Below are 22,426 nucleotides of genomic sequence, written 5' to 3' on the forward strand. Positions count from 1 at the left end.
ACATAAAAAGAAATTGGTAGATAGGCTATATTTACACCATGACGGTGCACAGCTGATATCAAAGGACTTGTAGTTTTTAAAGATATTACTGATTTTCTTTGAATATAAGAATGTAAATACTGAGTCTGAGATAGTACAGCAATATGCTGTCAAATGATGTGAAAGCATGAATAAAACTACACATCTTCAGATGTTGTACATACATAAGTGTCCTACACTAATAATACAAAGTTATTATGGCTGTGTGTACCTTGTGTGCACCGCCTAGTGGTTAAAGCACGTTATTGAATTATTGTTTATATGTGTTATATTTGATGAAAAAAATACATACTTTATAGAATATAAAAAATCAAGAAGATACTGTAAGTGATCTCTACAATAAAACTGTTTAGTGCTGGATGTACAAAGATATTAATATGAGGATGTGCAAAACAGAAAAACAAATTAACCTTTATTTAAACATTAAATAATACTTTAGATTAAGGTCTTCTTTTAAATAAGAAAAAAGCTTTGGGGGTATCTACAGATAAATATTAAGCCTGACAAAGTACTTAACGTCTAATATATTGCTTTCCTGCAATGTTAACTATGAAGCACTTATTTTAACTGATATTATACACATTAATTATACTCTGTATGTAGATAGTAATAAATGTGCAGAATGACAGTTTAATGGTGGAGGTATTCACAAACATTGATAGATGTCTTGTAATGCGCTGTTGAGGAACCTGCGACCCAAGTTTTTCATTCATTGCATAACTACACCGTAGTTGTGTTTATGATAAGTCAATAAACATTAGAAAATCTTGAAATCTTGAAAGGGATGTGCAAAATAGCCATAATACAGTCTTTAATGAACTATTAGTAGAGAATAACGAGTAATGAATATACTTTATAGAGATCTGCAGATAAATGTTTAGTCTTCTCAAGCACCAACTATCAAATATCTCTCCTGATTGTTGACACTTGACAATCACCTTCCCTGATTTTTACTCAGGTGTAACTAAAGTCTGCTTTAAGGGTGGTTTATATTTCACATCATTAATCAGAATCTGCAAAGTAACTAAAATAAATGTAGGGGAGTAAAAATACCAGGTTAACCTCTGAATTAGTGGAGTAGAATTACAAAGTAACAATGATCTGTCACGTGGGTATATATTAATGCTGCCCATTATGGACACAAGCCATTTTCACCCATTTAGTAATTATATGTTTTACATTTGATAACACCAATGTGTTTAATACTGGCAACTTCTAATTGTGGGAAAAACGAAAACGTTCAGTGGAGACGTCCCATGGAACATTTTGCGAAACACAATAACCAGCAGTTGTAGTTCGGGGGGGGGGGCGTTCGCGTCCAGTTTTGGATAGTCTGGCGTGGTTTCGTTCCATTTCAAACAGCTGTTTGACGCTAGGCTAACCTTGGCGCACTGCCACTCCAACATCCAATCCCAGAGCTTGAAGATTAATCACGGGGACAGTAGTCCTAAACGATAGCTGGGGATTATGGGTAGTGTAATGTCTTCGGCCATCCTAAACTCCAAAATGTTTTTCGGATTTCATATCGCATTAACACCATATCCCATATATGCATTGGGGCTAAAACATCCAATCAGCGAGCTTAAACCATAGCTGAGGATCTTGGGTAATCAGTTCAGTAGCTGTGTATCGCAATGATGCTCGAAATGTCCCTTATAGGCCTACGTCTGTTTCCGGTTATTTTTATTTTGAAATTCAGTTCCTGACGGACGCCAAAAAAGCTAGAGATTATGGAATTAAACAAATAAATGAAAACAAGGATGATTGTGTGTTATTGTTGAGTAAATAAAAGTGTGTTATTTAGAAAATAATAACAAATTAGAAGAAAAAAAAGATTACAAAAAATACAGATTTCAGTATTCTGAGGCTCTGAGCCCCATTTCTTTTCCTCACAGACGACAAAAAAAGTCTGACATTATACGATTTAAAACAAAAACAATAATCGTGGCTAGATATTGAGTGAACATGTTTTTATGAACCCCACAGCTTCCGGTCTTCCAAGACCCGAACGGACAAAAAGACGTGCTGCAGGCACGAAACATAGCCTTTTATAAATTAAATAAATGTTGTACTATTCCAACTCAGTTTTTTTTAATGCAGTTATTCAAGTTGCACAATTATAATGAAAATATGAAAATTAATTAAAACATTTTGTTTTATTTAATTATTATTATTTATTTATTTTTCAGCACACATGCCCAAAACAAATATTACGAACCTCGTTGAAAAAGTCTTTATGCAAAACAACATAGATCAATTGTTGACAACTGACATGGTGGATATTAAACTCTCCGGGTAGATGACCAGAGTCAAACCCCTCTTTTGAAGCCCAGATTTTGGGCCCTTAGCTTGAAAAAAAAAGAGAAGAGGAGGCGGAGCTAATGCCTGATCAGAATTCTACCAGAGATAAAGTTATTTTCTGCTGTGATAAAACGCCATCCTACGACGGAGTATTACGGTCACACTTAGAAAAAAAAAACAGAGAGATTTCGTGAATAAAGTCATAGTTACGAGATTAAAGCCGTAGTTTCATAACTTTCAAAAGGAGACAACAGCAGCGTCCTGCAATACAATGAGGAATGTGGAGCATCTTGTGAAGCAGCACTTTAGTTTAGGTTTCTCAAATAACAAAATACTTAATCTTTTGGCACCTCAGCATCAGATTATCATAAGTATTAGAACTTTGAATAGGTTGTGCAAGAAACGATGTATTTTGAAGAAAGAACCAAACGGACCTGGAGGAGATTGTCTCCTTTCTGCAGGAGGACATGTCTGGTTCTGGCCGACTACAGTTAGTTACCTCTACGAGCTGTTCAAAAGGGATTTGTTGTTTCACAAGAAACGATGAGACTTGTCATCAAGGCTTTGGATCCAGAAGGAGTCGAACGATAGCCTTGTAGTGGAATCGGAATGAGCTCCCCATTGAAATCAGAACAGCAGAAACACATCTTCCGGCGCAGACTGAAAACTGAAACCTGATGTACTTATAGGATTCTGTTTTCTTCAAGTGTGTATCTTGTTGGTGGAATGCACTTATATTATTGTAAGTTGCTTTGGATAAAAGCATCAGCTAAATGTAATGTAATGTAATGTAGTGCAGTCGGCCAGAACCAGACATTTCCTCCTGCAGAAAGGAGACCATCTCCTCAAAGTCCCCTTCTCAAGTCACTTATGAAACTACGACTTTATTCTCGAAATATCTCTGTTTTTTTTCTTCTAATCGTGGCCCTAATACTCCGTCGTACCATCCTGTTCTAAACCACATCAAGGATTATTTCTGAAACAGTATGGAGCTCAAATGCTTTTTCTCTTGCAGGTTCATCACAAGGTGAGTTCCTTTTTATATTTCCTGCTTTTTAAACACATGTGCTCTCCAGTACAGGTTAGCTCTGAGTGTTAGCGAGGCTTGCTAATGTAAACAAAGACGAGATTAAGTCCAAAACACGTCAGGCATTGTTTCTGATAGCAACTTTCTGTGGGTCCGCAAATCGGCGGCAAATCTGTATCCGCTCGTTGTACCCCCGTTTCCAAAAGATTTGAGTATGGAGGAAAAGAAAGAGGGTTTTTTTTTCTGACGCTGCGTGAGTTCCCCGACACACCGGGGAGACATATTTATGTATAAAAGACATCACAAAGTGCATTTTGCAGGATAGGTCCCCTTTAAGTGAAAAGTAACCATAACTAGCAGCTGTTTTAAAGAGTACCTGACCTCCCTTTATATTAATAGAACAATAATGTCATTGTTAGCTAATGAATGTTTCCATGCTGAACAACGGCAACATGACAACGTTTTCATTGGTCCCTCTTCTTTAGAGAAGACCAGGAAATGATGGATACACGCATCGTGTTCAAAAGGCACGAAAAATAAGTAGTGGAGTAAAGTACTGATACCAGAAACATTTACTTAAAGGTCACCTATCATGACATTTTTAGGCAATAGCATAGGTCTCAGATGTATAAAAATACATAAAAAACATGTCTATGAAGTGTTTTGCTCAAAATACCAAGCAGATCACCCATTATTTCTGAAACAGTATGGAGCTCAAAGACTTTCTCTCTTGCCGGTTATACCACAAGGTGAGTTCCTTTTTACTTCCTGCTTCTTCACACACATGCTCTCCAGTACAGGTTAGCTCTGAGTGTTAGCGATGCTAATGTAAACACCGACCATATTACGTCCAAAACAGTCGGGCATTGTTTCTGATAGCAACGTTTCTGATTGGGCCGTGGGTCCACATTTCAGATATTACGTCATATCGGACGCAAATCTGGATCAGCTCCGTTGTTCCCCCGTTTTTAGAGAATGGGTACGGAGGAAAAGAGAGGGTTTTATTTTCTGACGCTGCGTGAGTTCCTTGACACACCGGGGACACATCTTTATGTATAAAAGACATCAAAAAGTGCATTTTGCATGATAGGTCCCCTTTAAATACAGTAACAAAGTATTTGTACTCCACTACTTCCCACCTCTGTTAAGTTGCAGACAGATGAATGTTATGGATGTTCTTTCAACAGTTCAGGTGTTTAACAGTTAGTCATATCAGCCCAAATTCTTGTCTAACGTGCCAAAGATAAAAGGTGTCTTAGGACAGCGTGCCCACAGGCAAGCTTTGACCTGCCCCACTAATCCCAGTCAGGTCACACCTCATCATCCACTGGGGCTATTGGGCACACCTCTATAGAAACACCTGAAGCAGAGGTGAGACCTGATGGAGACCAAGGCTACTGCAACGTCACACTAAAGGTAGACAGTAACTTAATCTTTTTTATTTACTTTAAAGTGATCATAATGCTCCCGCTAAGAAATAAATAATCTGTTCCACGTCGCCCAAAACAGCTGGAATTGTGACAACAACGACAACATTTAAAATGATGGCAGCACTGATCAAGCCCCCGGGAAGTGCTCCGGACTCTGAGGAAAATATTAATTGTGGCAAAACGGCGTTACTACAACTTCTGTATCAGTCCGTGACATCACTGGGCCCAGAAATACTTTTTCCCATTGACTAACATCGGGAAAGAGACGTCTGTAAATCAGCGGATCATTTAAAAAAAAAAAATTAAGCTACCTAGCACGAACACTTGTTTATCCCTTATTAGAATCAATCGGCCCTTAAAGTTGTAAAATGAACTAAAAGCTGAATCCAGATTTATTTTCTCTCTCCATTCATTCTACTGAGCCGTGAGAGGGAGATCGGGGGTGGGGCTTAATGACAGGAGGCGGGGCTTAAGGGGAAACTCAACTCTGCTCTATAGAGAGGTGAAGTTCCGCCCTTCTACTTCCGACCCATGGGAACTTATTTCGAAAAAAATATGTATTGAAGTCAATGGGGAGAGAAAACGTATCTTTCGATCCCGTTTGAATTGTGCCATGAATTACACATATGATGTTTGTCAATCTTAAGAAATAATTTCCATGTTAAAAGAGTCACAGTTTGTCGTAAAACTGTTGAAATATAAGACTATGAAAAATACGCAACTAGAAAGAGCGGGGGACACGTCTGGTTATGGCTAGAAAGGATCCGTCTCGTGTAAATATGACGTCACGTTCTCGTTGTAACTCTCGTTGTAATCGGAGCGGCTCGGAAACACATCTACAGCAGTAACACGATGCAACATACACATGAATGAAGCAGCAATATTAATAGAGAAACATCAGACTTAATAGTAAAACACTGAAAGGGAACATTTTATTGCACCAGGAGCTATCTTGCGACTTTTACTGCGACAACGTTGACTTGCCTGTGAATAAAAAATAAACCGTAGTGTTGGTGATCTACAGTGTTGTCATTCTTCTTTGAACAGCAAGACCGCTAACACCCTATTTCAACAATCACACTCCCTGTCATTGACATCATTAATAGATAGTTTAGCTTCTCACCATCATTTGCTGTGGCCAACTGATGTTAACGATCGTAACTGAAAGGCGGCCTGCCAAACGTAAACATTCAGCCACGTGACATTCAGCCAAACTCTCGCGAGAGTTTTACACAAGACGGATCCTTTCTAGCCATAACCGACATGTCCCCCCTGTCCCCAGTGGAAATTACGCCGTGTGCGTGTGTGTGTGTGTGTGTGTGTGCGTGTGTGCGCGCGCGCGCGTGTGTGCGTGTGTGCGTGCGTGCGTGTGTGTGCGTCAAGTGCAATAAATATATATGCAAGTTGCAACACACAGAGTAAAGCTTTGCCCCTCATGTGCTGTACAGGCTGGCATGATGGGCAGTTCAATGGGGCTGATGTGTTGTGTAGATTCTGCCAGAAGGAAAATCAGTGGGGAGGTGCCACGTTGCTTTTCTTCCTGACTGCAACGCTGGTCCCGCAAATCAAGCAAGAACGTGATTGGTCGATATTCATTGTGGAGGAGGGGTGTTAGATAGATATAGAGTTGTAGTAAGTAGATAGAGTTCGCTATGATTTAGGCTTCGTTTATGCATAGGGTAGATTCTTTTAATTACATTTCCTTTTTTGTTTTGTGTATTTTATACATTTTGGATTTGCTTGTCGAGCTATTTTTAGAACATGCCCCGCGGGCGACTAACGGCCCGTACACACTATAGCTTCAAAAAAAGCTTGGAGCTGGGCGTGTCTGAAGCTTGGGGATTTTATTCGAGCACCGCGACCAACAACCAATCACATGAATGTCCCGCCCCCGGCATACAAAGCAAACAACCCCGGGGATTTTATGCGAGCAATATAAATATATATATATATAAACCCCCCAAACAGGCGAAAACCTACCAGTTTCACCCACTGTCTCTGCCACCTCCCTCCATGCCTGGTTCCTCCGGTTTGTGTCCCGGTAAATAGTTCTGGTCGTAAAGAACCGGGTGATTTGCTACCGTAATTTCTCGTTTGGAATATGAGGAAATGAACTGCGGTCTGGCTCTCCCAGCTTGCACGCGGTTTGATTGGCTAGCGCTTGAACTGTCAGATTTGCATAAACGGGATTTGATTGGCTGACGCTGGCTACACCGGCGTCTCCGGCTTCAGAAGTTGAACATTGTTCAACTTTTGCAGCCTGAAACGCCAGGAAAGCTCCGCTCTGCTACCCACAATTCAGTTCGGCGAAAAGCGAGGCAACGTGACGTCACCCCATTCAAAGTGAATGGGCAGACGCGTTGGAAACCGTTTTTGAAGCTGTCGAAGCTGTAGTCTGGACGGGCCGTAAGTGCCCGCGGGCACCGTGTTGGCTACCCCTGCAGCAGGGTTTCTGCTTCAATGTCACTCCAACTTAAGATCCATTTTCAAACATACAGATTCTAAATGGTATGAGTTGAAGCAACTTCTGGAGGCCTATTCAGCCACATGTTAACAGCCATCGTTTTTCAGACACGTCAACTCTTCAAGAATCACCAGTGGGCTCACTGCTGATGGATTTAATGTCGTAGAACAAAACCTGGTCCGTCTCTTCGATGTGTCTCAACCACAGACCTTATTTCAGATATTTTCCAAAATCCTGTGGAGAAATTGTGTTGCTTTTTTGTCGAAGAAACCGGAAGTGGTAAAATGCTAACTTACTTCCGGGTTTTAGGACGGGTCACTGTGGCACTCAATAAGCTATGTACGGGTATACTTCTGCTCTGACAGCAAGGCTTGATGGGTAATTTGTGACGTTTTGCTCTCGAAAATGTCCGGCCATTTTGTCCTCATGAGCCAATGAGCAGCTCTCATAGAAAAGAACGAGACCTCCGACGCTGTATCCAGTTCTTATTAAACATCCATGTTCCCTCTAGTGTTTACTTCCTGTCTGTCTTATTCTGCTGTTCCCTTTAGTGTTTACTTCCTGTCTGTCTTCTTCTGGTGTTCCCTTTAGTGTTTACTTCCTGTCTGTCTTCTTCTGCTGTTCACTTTAGTGTATACTTCCTGTCTTCTTCTAGTGTTCCCTTTAGTGTTTACTTCATGTCTTCTTCTAGTGTTCCCTTTAGTGTTTACTTCCTGTCTTCTTCTGGTGTTCCCTTTATTGTTTACTTCCTGTCTTCTTCTAGTATTCCCTTTAGTGTTTACTTCCTGTCTTCTTCTGGTGTTCCCTTTATTGTTTACTTCCTGTCTTCTTCTAGTGTTCCCTTTAGTATTTACTTCCTGTCTTCTTCTGCTGTTCCCTTTATTGTTTACTTCCTGTCTTCTTCTAGTATTCCCTTTATTGTTTACTTCCTGTCTTCTTCTAGTATTCCCTTTAGTGTTTACTTCCTGTCTTCTTCTGGTGTTCCCTTTAGTGTTTACTTCCTGTCTTCTTCTGGTGTTCCCTTTATTGTTTACTTCCTGTCTTCTTCTAGTGTTCCCTTTAGTATTTACTTCCTGTCTTCTTCTGGTGTTCCCTTTAGTGTTTACTTCCTGTCTTCTTCTGGTGTTCCCTTTATTGTTTACTTCATGTCTTCTTCTAGTGTTCCCTTTAGTGTTTACTTCCTGTCTTCTTCTGGTGTTCCCTTTATTGTTTACTTCCTGTCTTCTTCTAGTATTCCCTTTAGTGTTTACTTCCTGTCTTCTTCTGGTGTTCCCTTTATTGTTTACTTCCTGTCTTCTTCTAGTGTTCCCTTTAGTATTTACTTCCTGTCTTCTTCTGCTGTTCCCTTTATTGTTTACTTCCTGTCTTCTTCTAGTATTCCCTTTATTGTTTACTTCCTGTCTTCTTCTAGTATTCCCTTTAGTGTTTACTTCCTGTCTTCTTCTGGTGTTCCCTTTAGTGTTTACTTCCTGTCTTCTTCTGGTGTTCCCTTTAGTGTTTACTTCCTGTCTTCTTCTGGTGTTCCCTTTATTGTTTACTTCCTGTCTTCTTCTAGTATTCCCTTTAGTGTTTACTTCCTGTCTTCTTCTGGTGTTCCCTTTATTGTTTACTTCCTGTCTTCTTCTAGTGTTCCCTTTAGTATTTACTTCCTGTCTTCTTCTGCTGTTCCCTTTATTGTTTACTTCCTGTCTTCTTCTAGTGTTCCCTTTAGTGTTTACTTCCTGTCTTCTTCTAGTGTTCCCTTTAGTGTTTACTTCATGTCTTCTTCTAGTGTTCCTTTTAGTGCTTACTTCCTGTCTGTCTTCTTCTGCTGTTCCCTTCAGTGTTTACTTCCTGTCTTCTTCTAGTGTTCCCTTTAGTGTTTACTTCCTGTCTTCTTCTAGTGTTCCCTTTAGTGCTTACTTCCTGTCTGTCTTCTTCTAGTGAATTCTTTGATGTCTTTTAACCTCTTTCCTTCCTTCCCTTGATCCTCCTTAGCAACCGTGATCAACTAAGCCGTGTATAAAGTACTTTTACTCAATTAATAAGTGCAATTCTTTACCTTACTTGAGTATTTCCATTGTATGTCCTGCTACTATATACTTCTAACCCGCCACAAATCAGAGTCAAATGTATTTTTTTAACTCCACAGCATTTATCTGGGAAAACAATAAAACAAAATCTATCTACAAATCATTTGCGAAGGAGGTTGTGTTTTCCATTTGGTTTCTGTGTGTAGCAGGAAAAGCATTTGTCAGATTTTAATAAAACTTGGTGGAAAGTCGAAGCATTGTCCAAGAAAGAACCAATTTCATTTTCGAACAGATTCGAATGACAGGGCAGACATGAATAATATTCCACTTTTTGTTTCACAAATGCAGCTTTAATGTGGTTTGAGATACATTTGTTCCATAGTTTCATTAAACTTGGTTCAGCCAGGATGTTCCAAAGGGAGAAACGATTACATTTTGGGTTGGATTTGAATTACAGGGCGTGATACCTGAGTCATGTTTTTATTTGTGTTAACATATAGAATCAATGAGTTGTTAAATGTTGTGTCAGAATAATAGTTCCCAATTAATATAATTCATAGAAATGGCATCAACACATTTACGCCCATGTTGTTTCTACGTTAGTATTTAAAGCTCATCAACAGATAAAAGTCAAATAACCAACGTCCCAACTTTGGGAAATGGGAATATCCAACGAACAAGTGAATGGCCATTAGTCCTATTCTAGTTTATCATGCATTATTATAGCTAAAGATACAACTGTGTTGGTCCCTTTCCGACTTGTACAAGCTACACAGCACTTTATAATATATAGTACAAATATAAACACATGAATGCATTTGTAATTATAATTGAATAATAAAACATACTATTCTGAAAGTTGTGTTGCAGGAAGCACTTTGACATGTTGTGCATAGCTACAGTGCAGTTATGACAATTACATTCTTATGTTGTGCTTTCACTTCAAGTTAAATGTTTATTGCATGACTTTGACTTGTACTCGAGCACTTCTACACTGTGGTATTACTACTTTAACAAAGTACTTCACAAATAAAACAAGGGTGCAACCTGACCTGCATCCTAATCACTAAGGTGCACATCCTCAGGCTATTCTCTGAAATGCTAACCAGGCGGTGACACATCACTAAAATGGACTTATATCCAGGGTGAATGCAGACACACAGTGGCGGGAGTAAAGGGTTCATAATAACCCTAAAACCCTCTCAGCAGCTGTCACCCAGAGTCATTATTACTGTCCGTTCGCCCGCTGCACAAAGTGAGAGCGTTTTAACAAGTTGTCAGAAAGCAGCTTTTGTGGCGGTAAGTCATCCCACCCAATCCCCTCCTTTTGCTCCATTTATCTTCCGTCTGCTGGCGGCCTTCCCCCCGCTCCCCGTCTGCAGATGGGATTCACATTTGGCTTCGCTGAGCGTTTTCTTAATGTGATATTATGATACATTATCTGCAGCCATTTACTCCCTGTCACCACTCCTCAAGCTGAGGGAAGCAAGCAGAGGCGCTCAGGTCCAGCCAGGCAGAGGGTCAGAGTAACTGAGTATATTTACTCAACTACTGTGTTTAAATACACATTTGAGCTCAGAGATGGCAAAAGTACACACATCCTTTCCTCAAGTAGAAGTACAGATACTCGTGTTTAAAAATACTCTGGTGAAAGTAGAAGTACTGACTAAACTTCTTTACTCAAGTCAAAGTAAAGAGGCTTTGAAATGTACTTCAGTAAAAAGTACCCATAACTAGCAGCTGTTTTAAAGAGTACCTGACCTCCCTTTATATTAATAGAACAATAATGTCATTGTTAGCTAATGAATGTTTCCATGGTGACCAACGGCAACATGACAACGTTTTCATTGGTCCCTCTTCTTTAGAGAAGACAAGGAAATGATGGATACACGGATCGTGTTCAAATCAATAGGCACGCAATGACTCTAAATAATAATGATCACGCCACCAAACACACATTCAGACTAAAGGAACCAGCCTGTTTGGAAAATGAGAGAAGTAGAAAGTACAGGTATTTGTGTTCAACATGTGAGAAGTAGAAAGTACAGGTATTTGTGTTCAACATGTAAGAAGTAGAAAGTACAGGTATTTGTGTTCATTGAACTCAAATACCTGTACTTTCTACTTCTTACCTGTTGAACACAAACACCTGTACTTTCTACTTCTCACATGTTGAACACAAATACCTGTACTTTCTACTTCTTACATGTTGAACACAAATACCTGTACTTTCTACTTCTTACATGTTGAACACTGTTCAACATGTAAGAAGTAGAAAGTACAGGTATTTGAGTTCAAAATGTAAGAAGTCAAAGTAAAAAGTCGTCAGTAAAATAAGTAGTGGAGTAAAGTACTGATAACAGAAAAATATACCTAAGTAGAATAACGAAGTATTTGTACTCCACTACTTCCCACCTCTGTTTGAGGTACTTGTACTTTACTGGGTATTTTCATTTACTGCTCAATAAATTATTTGTACTGTTTCATTCTCTGATTTTATGTGAAGCGTCTTTGAGCACCAGGAAAAGCGCTATAAAAATGAATGTATTATTATTCATACAAATTCTTAAGAGTTTAACTCTCACTTACAATGATGCTGCTCGTTTGAAGGGAATATGTCAGCACTGTTCTTCGTGTGACTCTCTGTGGTTTATTGCACTTACTGTACGTCGCTTTGGATAAAAGCATCAGCTAAAATTAAGTAATGTAATATTTCTACTCTACTACGTTTTGGAGACACATTTTATACACACCACATTTATTGTACAGATTTATTTACTAGATGCTTTTTTAATTTGGATTTTGACACCGAAGAAAAACTTTAGAAATATAATTATTCGGTAAAGATTAAACCATCCAACATTATATTTAAGTAACTACACCATGAGTGGGTTAACAGGAAATGTATTGGCAGCAATCTTGCTAAGAAGTTTTGTTTCAAAAAAATGTTTTCACAGCTTCTTAAATGCGAAGAATTTCCTGCTTTTGCTTTAAAATATTTCAAAAATATTTCTTGAGTTTTCTCTGCAATCAATACTTTTACTGCTAATATTTTAGGTACATTTTCCTAATCACATACTTGTACTTAAGTGCCATTCTTGATGCAGTTTGTACAGTGTGGTATTAGTACTTTTACTCAAAGAAGTAGAACCTGAATACTTTTCCCACCGCTGTGTCCCGGTGAGTTACGGCTTTTCAATCCGACACTGTTCTCAGCGGTGATCATTCAAAAATACAAACTGTCTCTCTGTAGGAGCCTGTTGGTGGTGGCTGTAAATCGCCTCTGTCGAAGGTGTGTGTGTGTGTGTGTGTGTGTGTGTGTGTGTGTGTGTGTGTGTGTGTGTGTGTGTGTGTGTGTGTGTGTGTGTGTGTGTGTGTGTGTGTGTGTGTGTGTGTGTGTGTGTGTGTTTAAAGGGAACAGAAGGTGAGAAATTTGGGGGTCAGCTGAGGTCTTTCAGGTAATTGTGCTTCTTAAACTTTTGACCCTCTAAGCTCTACTTAGTGTGCTGCTTGCTCCCCTTATTTCCCCCGAGAGTTTTCACTCTGCATACCAGGACAGTGTGTGTGTGTGTGTGTGTGTGTGTGTGTGTGTGTGTTTGTATATGTGTGGTATAAATGAGTATCTGAACACATGCTGTCAGATCATGTTATTCTTTTTCACCTACTTTGGCGTTGCACTTCCCGCGCAGTTTGGCTGCCTTTTCTTTTTTAAATGAGACTCAAATATTTTTGTATATATTTGATGCTATTTTAAACCTCCCCCATTCTGTGTTAGTCCGTTTTAAGGAATGCAGACTCAGTACTTTGGTACTATGCAATGGGATGTATTTGCACTGGTGGAAAGTAACCAACATGTACTACTTAGGTAACATTTGAAATACTTGTAATTGTTTTGAGTATTTCGATGTTATGTTACTTAACACTTCTACTCCAATATAATTTGGAAGGAAATCCTGTTCTTTAAAAATAAATCGTCATTATTTTCACCAGTTAGTAACAACTGAATGTCCCCATGGCGATAAATAAAGGGTCTTATTCCTCAATATAATATATCTCATCTAATCCAATACATTTATAAACCTTAACCAAATTGAAATGTTGTACACAATAACGCCTCATTAATTATAATCAATAGATATAATATGTATTATTATTCAAGACAATGGCCAGTTTGCAAAATGAGTAGTAGTAGTTTTGGTAATTTAAATATATGTAATGCTTATACTTCTGTATTTGTACTTAAGTTACCAACTTGTACTTGTATAAGTATTTCTCCACTGTATGTCTGTGTATTTCTTTATCTCTGTAATCCTTCCACACCTCGATAAGAGGATTAAACCGTCGCCATTAGTGTCAGTTTTGGATTTAACGCTGCTTATTTTGCTGAATGGACTTTATTTATATATGGCTTTATCCCCTCTTTACTTATCCTCAAAGCTTTTTTGCATTCACACCCCGTCGGCCACGCCATCAGGAGAAATGTGTGAATCTCTGCCAGCGATCGAGCCTCACTCGCCCAAAAGTTATTTTTTAAAACGATCAAAACCAATCATGAAATGCAGAAAGAAAAGCAAAGCAGCCGTCGTAATATATCTCAATAATTTGGCAGCAGTTGTGTGAGGAGGTTTATCTCTCTCATTAATATCTTTCCATTCATTAAAGTTTACAACCGGTTTGATCTCAGATGAGGTCGTTACATTTCACTCTGCTTATTGTTGTTTCCAAACAGGCACGGCACCCTGATTGTTTACAGATGACGGAGGATAATCCAAAAATGATATCCTGTATATTTTCTAAACGTGAGTGATGAAAGACAGGCTTTCTTTTTCCCTCAGATTTATGTGACGTGTTTGAGAAACATTACTTCCATCGCTGAGTGAAGCTGAACAGTGCAGGTTGTTTTTCTTATGATACAATATTCAACATATAATCTAAGCGTCACAAGCTACTTTGGAGAGGACTCTTTAAAGTAGAGACACTACATACTGATATACACCTGAACATCAGCAGGAGAGAACTCTTTAAAGTAGAGACACTACACACTGATATACACCTGAACATCTGCAGGAGAGGACTCTTTAAAGTAGAGACTCTACATACTGATATACACCTGAACATCAGCAGGAGAGGACTCTTTAAAGTAGAGACACTACATACTGATATACACCTGAACATCAGCAGGAGAGGACTCTTTAAAGTAGAGACACTACATACTGATATACACCTGAACATCAGCAGGAGAGGACTCTTTAAAGTAGAGACACTACATACTGATATACACCTGAACATCAGCAGGAGAGGACTCTTTAAAGTAGAGACACTACATACTGATATACACCTGAACATCAGCAGGAGAGGACTCTTTAAAGTAGAGACACTACATACTGATATACACCTGAACATAAGCAGGAGAGGACTCTTTAAAGTAGAGACAATACATACTGATATACACCTGAACATCAGCAGGAGAGGACTCTTTAAAGTAGAGACACCACATACTGATATACACCTGAACATCAGCAGGAGAGGACTCTTTAAAGTAGAGACACTACATACTGATATACACCTGAACATCAGCAGGAGAGGACTCTTTAAAGTAGAGACACTACATACTGATATGCACCTGAACATCAGCAGGAGAGGACTCTTTAAAGTAGAGACACCACATACTGATATACACCTGAACATCAGCAGGAGAGGACTCTTTAAAGTAGAGACACTACATACTGATATACACCTGAACATCAGCAGGAGAGGACTCTTTAAAGTAGAGACACTACATACTGATATACACCTGAACATCAGCAGGAGAGGACTCTTTAAAGTAGAGACACCACATACTGATATACACCTGAACATCAGCAGGAGAGGACTCTTTAAAGTAGAGACACTACATATACACCTGAACATCAGCAGGAGAGGACTCTTTAAAGTAGAGACACTACATACTGATATACACCTGAACATCAGCAGGAGAGGACTCTTTAAAGTAGAGACACCACATACTGATATACACCTGAACATCAGCAGGAGAGGACTCTTTAAAGTAGAGACACCACATACTGATATACACCTGAACATCAGCAGGAGAGGACTCTTTAAAGTAGAGACACTACATACTGATATACACCTGAACATCAGCAGGAGAGGACTCTTTAAAGTAGAGACACCACATACTGATATACACCTGAACATCAGCAGGAGAGGACTCTTTAAAGTAGAGACACTACATATACACCTGAACATCAGCAGGAGAGGACTCTTTAAAGTAGAGACACTACATACTGATATACACCTGAACATCAGCAGGAGAGGACTCTTTAAAGTAGAGACACCACATACTGATATACACCTGAACATCAGCAGGAGAGGACTCTTTAAAGTAGAGACACTACATATACACCTGAACATCAGCAGGAGAGGACTCTTTAAAGTAGAGACACTACATACTGATATACACCTGAACATCAGCAGGAGAGGACTCTTTAAAGTAGAGACACCACATACTGATATACACCTGAACATCAGCAGGAGAGGACTCTTTAAAGTAGAGACACTACATACTGATATACACCTGAACATCAGCAGGAGAGGACTCTTTAAAGTAGAGACACTACATACTGATATACACCTGAACATCAGCAGGAGAGAACTCTTTAAAGTAGAGACACTACATACTGATATACACCTGAACATCAGCAGGAGAGAACTCTTTAAAGTAGAGACACAACATGCTGTAACTGAGTAATGTTCAAATGTATCATTGCTACCTCTAAACTCTCTTCAAACTGTAAATAAAAAAGAAAAACTGGCAACAATATCATGAGAATCTGGCTTTGTGCAACACACAACAAACACATGTATACAAATACTCGTGTTCCCCCCTTGTGAGGCCCACACTTTTTCCCTCCGCTTCACAGACTCATTACAAGCAAATACAGAAAACAACCAAACAGATGCAATATGTTACCGGCCTAAACCAAGTGGAAGAGGGAGCAGTTAAAAAGCAAGCGTGCAAAGGGAACCTTTTTAGTATTTTTTAACCTTTTGTACTTTAGCTAAAGTAAGGTTTGAAAGCAGGGAGTTCCTTTTGTATTTTAACACTTTAGTATTTCCACTGTAATGTGTGTTAGGTGTAAAACCTGAGTACTTCCTCCCCCCATGTGTGCTGGTAGGAGAGAGCGCGTGAAGAGGAGGGCCACCGGGGCCAGTTGTTTTTAAATAAACTAAATCTGCTAACAGTTTTATAACCCTGACCTCGTAAAACTGGCTCTAGCTTTTGGTCAGCCCTCTGCTGATGGGCCGAGCAGAGCTGGAATTCCCATTTGCCGCCGAGGAGCGTGTCGTGGGTCAGCTGTGTGAGTGTGTGTGTGTGTGTGTGTGTGTGTGTGTGTGTGTGTGTGTGTGTGTGTGTGTGTGTGTGTGTGTGTGTGTGTGTGTGTGTGTGTGTGTGTGTGTGTGTGTGTGTGTGTGTGTGTGTGTGTGTGTGTGTGTGTGTGTGTGTGTGAAACAGAGAGAGACAGAGAAAGGGCGTATGATATATGATTGCTGTGTCACGATCCACATGTGACACAGCGTCCCCACAGGCAGAGCATCCAGGCTGATCCCTCTTTATGGTGATTTCACTCTGAGAGAGAGAGGAGGAGGTGAGAGAGAGAGAGAGAGAGAGAGAGAGAGAGAGAGAGAGAGGGAGACAGAGGGAGGAGAGAATAGCACTCAGACAAGCTGTGTGTGTGTGTGTGTGTGTGTGTGTGTGTATGTGTGTGTGCATGTGTGTGTGTGAGGTAGACACAGGAGAGGAGCTGGCTGGGAAACAATAGTTTGAAGAAGAACGAGTGTTGCGTGCAGGATCGTTCTGGATACATCTGCTGCCTTTCTGCTGCCGGGAGGAAGGAGGTAAGACCCATCAGCATCAGAACACTCTAATACCCTGTATTCTCCAATACCATCCATGCAACTCTGTTATTGCACTGTTGTATGTCTTTTCCTTACCCTTAAGTATATCATGTGTTGCATTGTTGGAGGAGCTTTTGACTCGAGATGTTCTTAGCCGAAACAACGCAGTATCCCCTGTTCACAAATCCTTTAATTCTAAATACTGAGAATGTAGTCTATCCTTGAGGTTGTTTCCTCAGACTAGAGGAATTCAGTACACTAGGGTGGATGCATGTTTGATTTACATTTCTGCATTTGTACGCAGCTGAAACCCGGCCAGGTTGTGAGCTAAACTTCTGCTCCCTGTCTCCCCTGCTGCTCATCCCTTAGCTCAGGTGCACATTCCTCTTTTATCGCAGGTCTTTTCTGCTCCGCTCGCTCCAGGAATTGCGTGTGGTTGTGATTAGAAAGCAGTGTGACACGATGTGTAATAGGAGGAAACATGTTTGGGTCGGAGAGGCTGGATTTGCTAATCAGGCACTGACAAGAGAAGCTGGGAGGATCGTGAGGTTTAAGAATGACTGGTGGACGTACGTGTGGTTTTTTAAACGTATTCTTTATTAGTTAGTATCTCACATTCCCCTTTACATCGAGGGTACTTCAATTTCTTTAACAAGGGGTCACAACATGTAGAACAGGGGGGTCAAACTCAATTTCATCACGGGCCACATTCGTATTATGGTTGCACTCAAAGGGCCGGTTGTAACTTTAAGACTATATAAAAATACAGATATAAATATTTAATATATTACATGATTGCCTCTGCATTGAATTGTTATCGGATAGGGTAATAACTTAGTAATTAACTACGTCTGAAAGCAGAAGTCTAGGGCAAATAATTGCAAGTCTTTTCAGTGAGAATGACACAAAATAATATTTAAATAAAAGCAACAAAAAAAAGTTTGGGGAATTTTGAGAAATGTTTACATTTTGAACAAAAAGTCAAATTTGAGATGCATTGTGGGACATGTAGTTTATGGGCAACGTGCTTCTGTAAATCGGCATGTAACCGTATAACAAACATATTATATGCTTTGCAAGCTCTTGTGGGGCCACAGGAAATGAAGTCGCGGGCCGGATTTGGCCCCCGGGCCTTGAGTTTGAGACCCCTGATGTAGAAGGCCTCAAATCCCCCAAAAATCAACATAAGAATATAAAACAAAACGTATGGAGATCAAATCAATAATAACACAGGTATAACAAAAACTAAATAAAAGATTGGTTATGCAGTATATAAGGTCATCCTACATATTACCATATACTTCGGAAAAATACCCATATAGCTAATTTTAAAGAAGCCATATGATATTATTTTGGGGTATATTAATCCCAGTTTCCTCCTTTACCTCCACCAATGGTGTCCATCTGTCTTTAAAAGTTTAAAAGGTGAGTTTGAAGTGTATTGGGGGTCATTTTGTTTGTACGTTAGACCATGGGTCTTTGAACAAGGAAGTAATGACGGAGCAGGAATCCCCTTCTAGCTCTAAACTTGAATTGCTTATTAAAGTGGACATTTTGTCAGACAGTCCAGTTCCTTGTTTTGGACGTATGAGTTGTACAGGTGCGTGCGATTACGTGTTTGATTGATTTGGCTTGGCTCTGCTGAAGAGATGATGACAGAAATAATAGACTCTGTGGTAGGTAGGAGGAGGAGTGTGAGAAACAGACAGGGAAGAAGGTGTTTAAATGAAGAATGAGGTGATTACAAAAGACTGGGGGATAATGAGAGAGGAGAAAAACAGATGGGGAAGAGTTAGTGAAGCGTCTCACACTAACGGAGTCACGGATTATCAGGGGACAGAAAAACTGTGTTCTCTTACAGCTACGTGAAGAAAAGACGAAATCAGATCACGTAACTAAGTACATTTACTCAGGTGCTGTAATTAAGTACCATTTTAAGTATTTCTATTTTTTACTACTGTGTACTTCTACTACACTTCAGTTCAGAGGTACATGGTGTACTTGTACTCCACTACATGTATTTAATACCTTTAGTTACTTCTCAGATGTGGATGAATGATGTGAAATCTAATCAAGTGTTAAATCAGACTTTAGTTCCACCTGGAGTAAATCCACCAGCTACCCTGCAGTATACAAAGTCATTCAAACTAGCTGCACCTTTACCAGCTTTGAGAACACTTTCATGATCAATCATTATAAAACATATCATATCTATTATTCTGAAATGGACTGATCTGCACAATGACTACTTTTACTGTCTTTCACTATATTTTGATGAGAATACTTTTCTACTTTTACTTGAGGAACATTTTGAATACAGGACTTTTACTGAAACAGAGTATTCCTACACTCTGGTACTTCTACTTTTACTCAAGTACAAGATCTGAGTACTTCTACTTTTACTGAAGTACAAGATCTGAGTACTTCTACTTTTACTCAAGTACAAGATCTGAGTATTTCTACTTTGACTCAAGTACAAGATCTGAGTACTTCTACTTTGACTCAAGTACAAGATCTGAGTACTTCTACTTTTACTCAAGTACAAGATCTGAGTACTTCTACTTTTAGTCAAGTACAAGATCTGAGTACTTCTACTTTTACTCAAGTACAAGATCTGAGTACTTCTACTTTTACTCAAGCACAAGATCTGAGTACTTCTACTTTTACTCAAGAACAAGATCTGAGTACTTCTACTTTTACACAAATACAAGATCTGAGTACTTCTACTTTTCAGAAAAGTAAGATCAAGATCAATTTGCATAATTAGTACTTTTTGATTGCAGGACTTTCACTGTCTGTTTTTAATTCATATATTAAACTAAAACACTTTTTGCAAGCTCTAATATTCTGTAGGTCTACATGTAGCCTCAATTTAAGTAAAAAACATCTCATTGATATTTGCTTCTCTTTTATTCATTTGCAATGCGTTTGAAGTTGAGGTAATCCAAAGGTACACATCATCAGGTTACTTATATATTGTGTCACTTAGATTAGGTTTCTCATTTACTAAGTAATGTAACAGATTATGTTTTTAAAGTCCAACCCTGGACACGAGCATCAGCTGAGGAAGAGAAACCGTGTGAGACACAGAGAGCGAAGAAGGTGTTTAAATGAAGAATGAGGTGACGACAAAAGGGGATAATGAGAAGGGAAAAACAGATGAGGAAGAGACAGGAGGAACAGCCAGAAGGACGCGATGAATAGGAGAAACAGAAAGAAACTGAGATGTGTGAGAGGAAGGAGGCTGGAGGAGGTGAGAGTGACAGAGAGTCTGACACCAGAGGGAGAGGAGAGAGGAAGACATGGAGACGGTGTGATGCAAAACAAAAAACTCCAGATGAGAAACCGTTTGTGCAACGTCTCAAAATAACAGGAGTAACGTGTCATTAGGAAACATGAGAAGTAACTGTAATCCCAATTACATCAAAAAGTAGATTACTATATTTCTGAAGGATGGAGATTAGGATTACATCAGAGGTGGGAGAGGTACTTTAGTAGAAGTACTCAGATCGTGTACTTGAGTAAAAGTAGAAGTACTCAGATCTTGTACTTGAGTAAAAGTAGAAGTACTCAGATCTTGTACTTGAGTAAAAGTAGAAGTACTCAGATATTGTACTTGAGTAAAGTAGAAGTACTAAGATCTTGAGTAAAAGTAGAAGTACTCAGATATTGTACTTGAGTAAAAGTAGAAGTACTCAGATCTTGTTCTTGAGTAAAAGTAGAAGTACTCAAGACTTGTACTTGAGTAAAAGTAGAAGTACTCAGATCTTGTACTTGAGTAAAGTAGAAGTACTCAGATCTTGTACTTGAGTAAAAGTAGAAGTACTCAGAACTTGTACTTAAGTAAAGTAGAAGTACTCAGATCTTGTTCTTGAGTAAAGTAGAAGTACTCAGATCTTGTACTTGAGTAAAGTAGAAGTACTCAGATCTTGTACTTGAGTAAAGTAGAAGTACTCAGATCTTGTAGTTGAGTAAAAGTAGAAGTACTCAGATCTTGTACTTGAGTAAAAATAGAAGTACTCAGATCTTGTACTTGAGTAAAAGTAGAAGTACTCAGATCTTGTAGTTGAGTAAAAGTAGAAGTACTCAGATCTTGTACTTGAGTAAAAGTAGAAGTACTCAGATCTTGTTCTTGAGTAAAAGTAGAAGTACTCAGATCTTGAGTAAAAGTAGAAGTAATCAGATCTTGTACTTGAGTAAAAGTAGAAGTACTCAGAACTTGAGTAAAAGTAGAAGTACTCAGATCTTGTACTTGAGTAAAAGGAGAAGTACTCAGATCTTGTACTTGAGTAAAAGGAGAAGTACTCAGATCTTGAGTAAAAGTAGAAGTACTCAGCTCTTGAGTAAAAGTAGAAGTACTCAGATCTTGAGTAAAAGTAGAAGTACTCAGATCTTGTACTTGAGTAAAAGTAGAAGTACTCAAAACTTGTACTTGAGTAAAAGGAGAAGTACTCAGATCTTGTACTTGAGTAAAAGTACCAGAGTGAATACTCTGCATTCAAAATGTGACTCAAGTAAAAGTAGAAAAGTATTCTCATCAGAATATAGTTAACCTGCGTAACATTTGCCAAGACAGTCTCACTCCCTTTGGTCAAAGAACGGCTCTTGGTCAGTGTCCTTTGGCGTCCATTTCTGACTCAACAAGTGTCCTTCAGCATCTCAAATGGACTCTGAAGGACACTGACTAAGAGCCGTTCTTTGTGTTGCCAACTGGTGCTTCATCGGCCGTTTTATTCAGAGTTGTATTTCTTTGATTTTCCCCGCTGCAAACCATTTCTCAGGAGTGAATCCTGCGGCGGTGAGACTTTGTGCATCGAAGCCTCAACGCCGTCCAAATAAATCCACTCACAAAGAGCCCTGTGTGTGTTTGCATGTGTGAGAATATGAAACATGAGAGAGCAGACCGAGCATCGCTGTCTCTCCACACCTGGACCAATGTGAGACGTTTCAAACACACCTCCTACTCCTCTTCCTCCTCCTCCTACTCCTCTTCCTCCTCCTCCTACTCCTCTTCCTCACTTTACAGATGTGGATGAATGATGTGAAATATAACCAAGTGTTAAATCAGACTTTAGTTCCACCTGGAGTAAATCCACCAGCTACCCTGCAGTATACAAAGTCATTCAAACTAGCTGCACCTTTACCAGCTTTGAGAACACTTTCATGATCAATCATTATAAAACATATCATATCTATTATTCTGAAATGGACCAATCTTTTACTTTTGATACTTTAAATGATCCATATCCAGGCAAAA

The 22,426-nt window shown here is 39.2% G+C and overlaps 1 protein-coding gene across 1 annotated transcript in view; it reads left to right on the plus strand.

The window, feature by feature from the left end:
- The first annotated feature begins 16,945 nt into the window (after window positions 1-16,945).
- Window positions 16,946-22,426, plus strand: part of ndp (norrin cystine knot growth factor NDP) — a 38,768-nt gene continuing 33,287 nt past the window's right edge. Inside the window, exon 1 of the mRNA XM_079665609.1 lies at window positions 16,946-17,169. The gene's annotated coding sequence lies outside the window, so the exon portion shown is untranslated. The remainder of the gene's footprint in view (window positions 17,170-22,426) is intronic.

This window comes from Notothenia rossii (assembly GCF_949606895.1).
Source record: "Notothenia rossii genome assembly, chromosome: 2".
Lineage (NCBI taxonomy): Eukaryota > Metazoa > Chordata > Actinopteri > Perciformes > Nototheniidae > Notothenia > Notothenia rossii.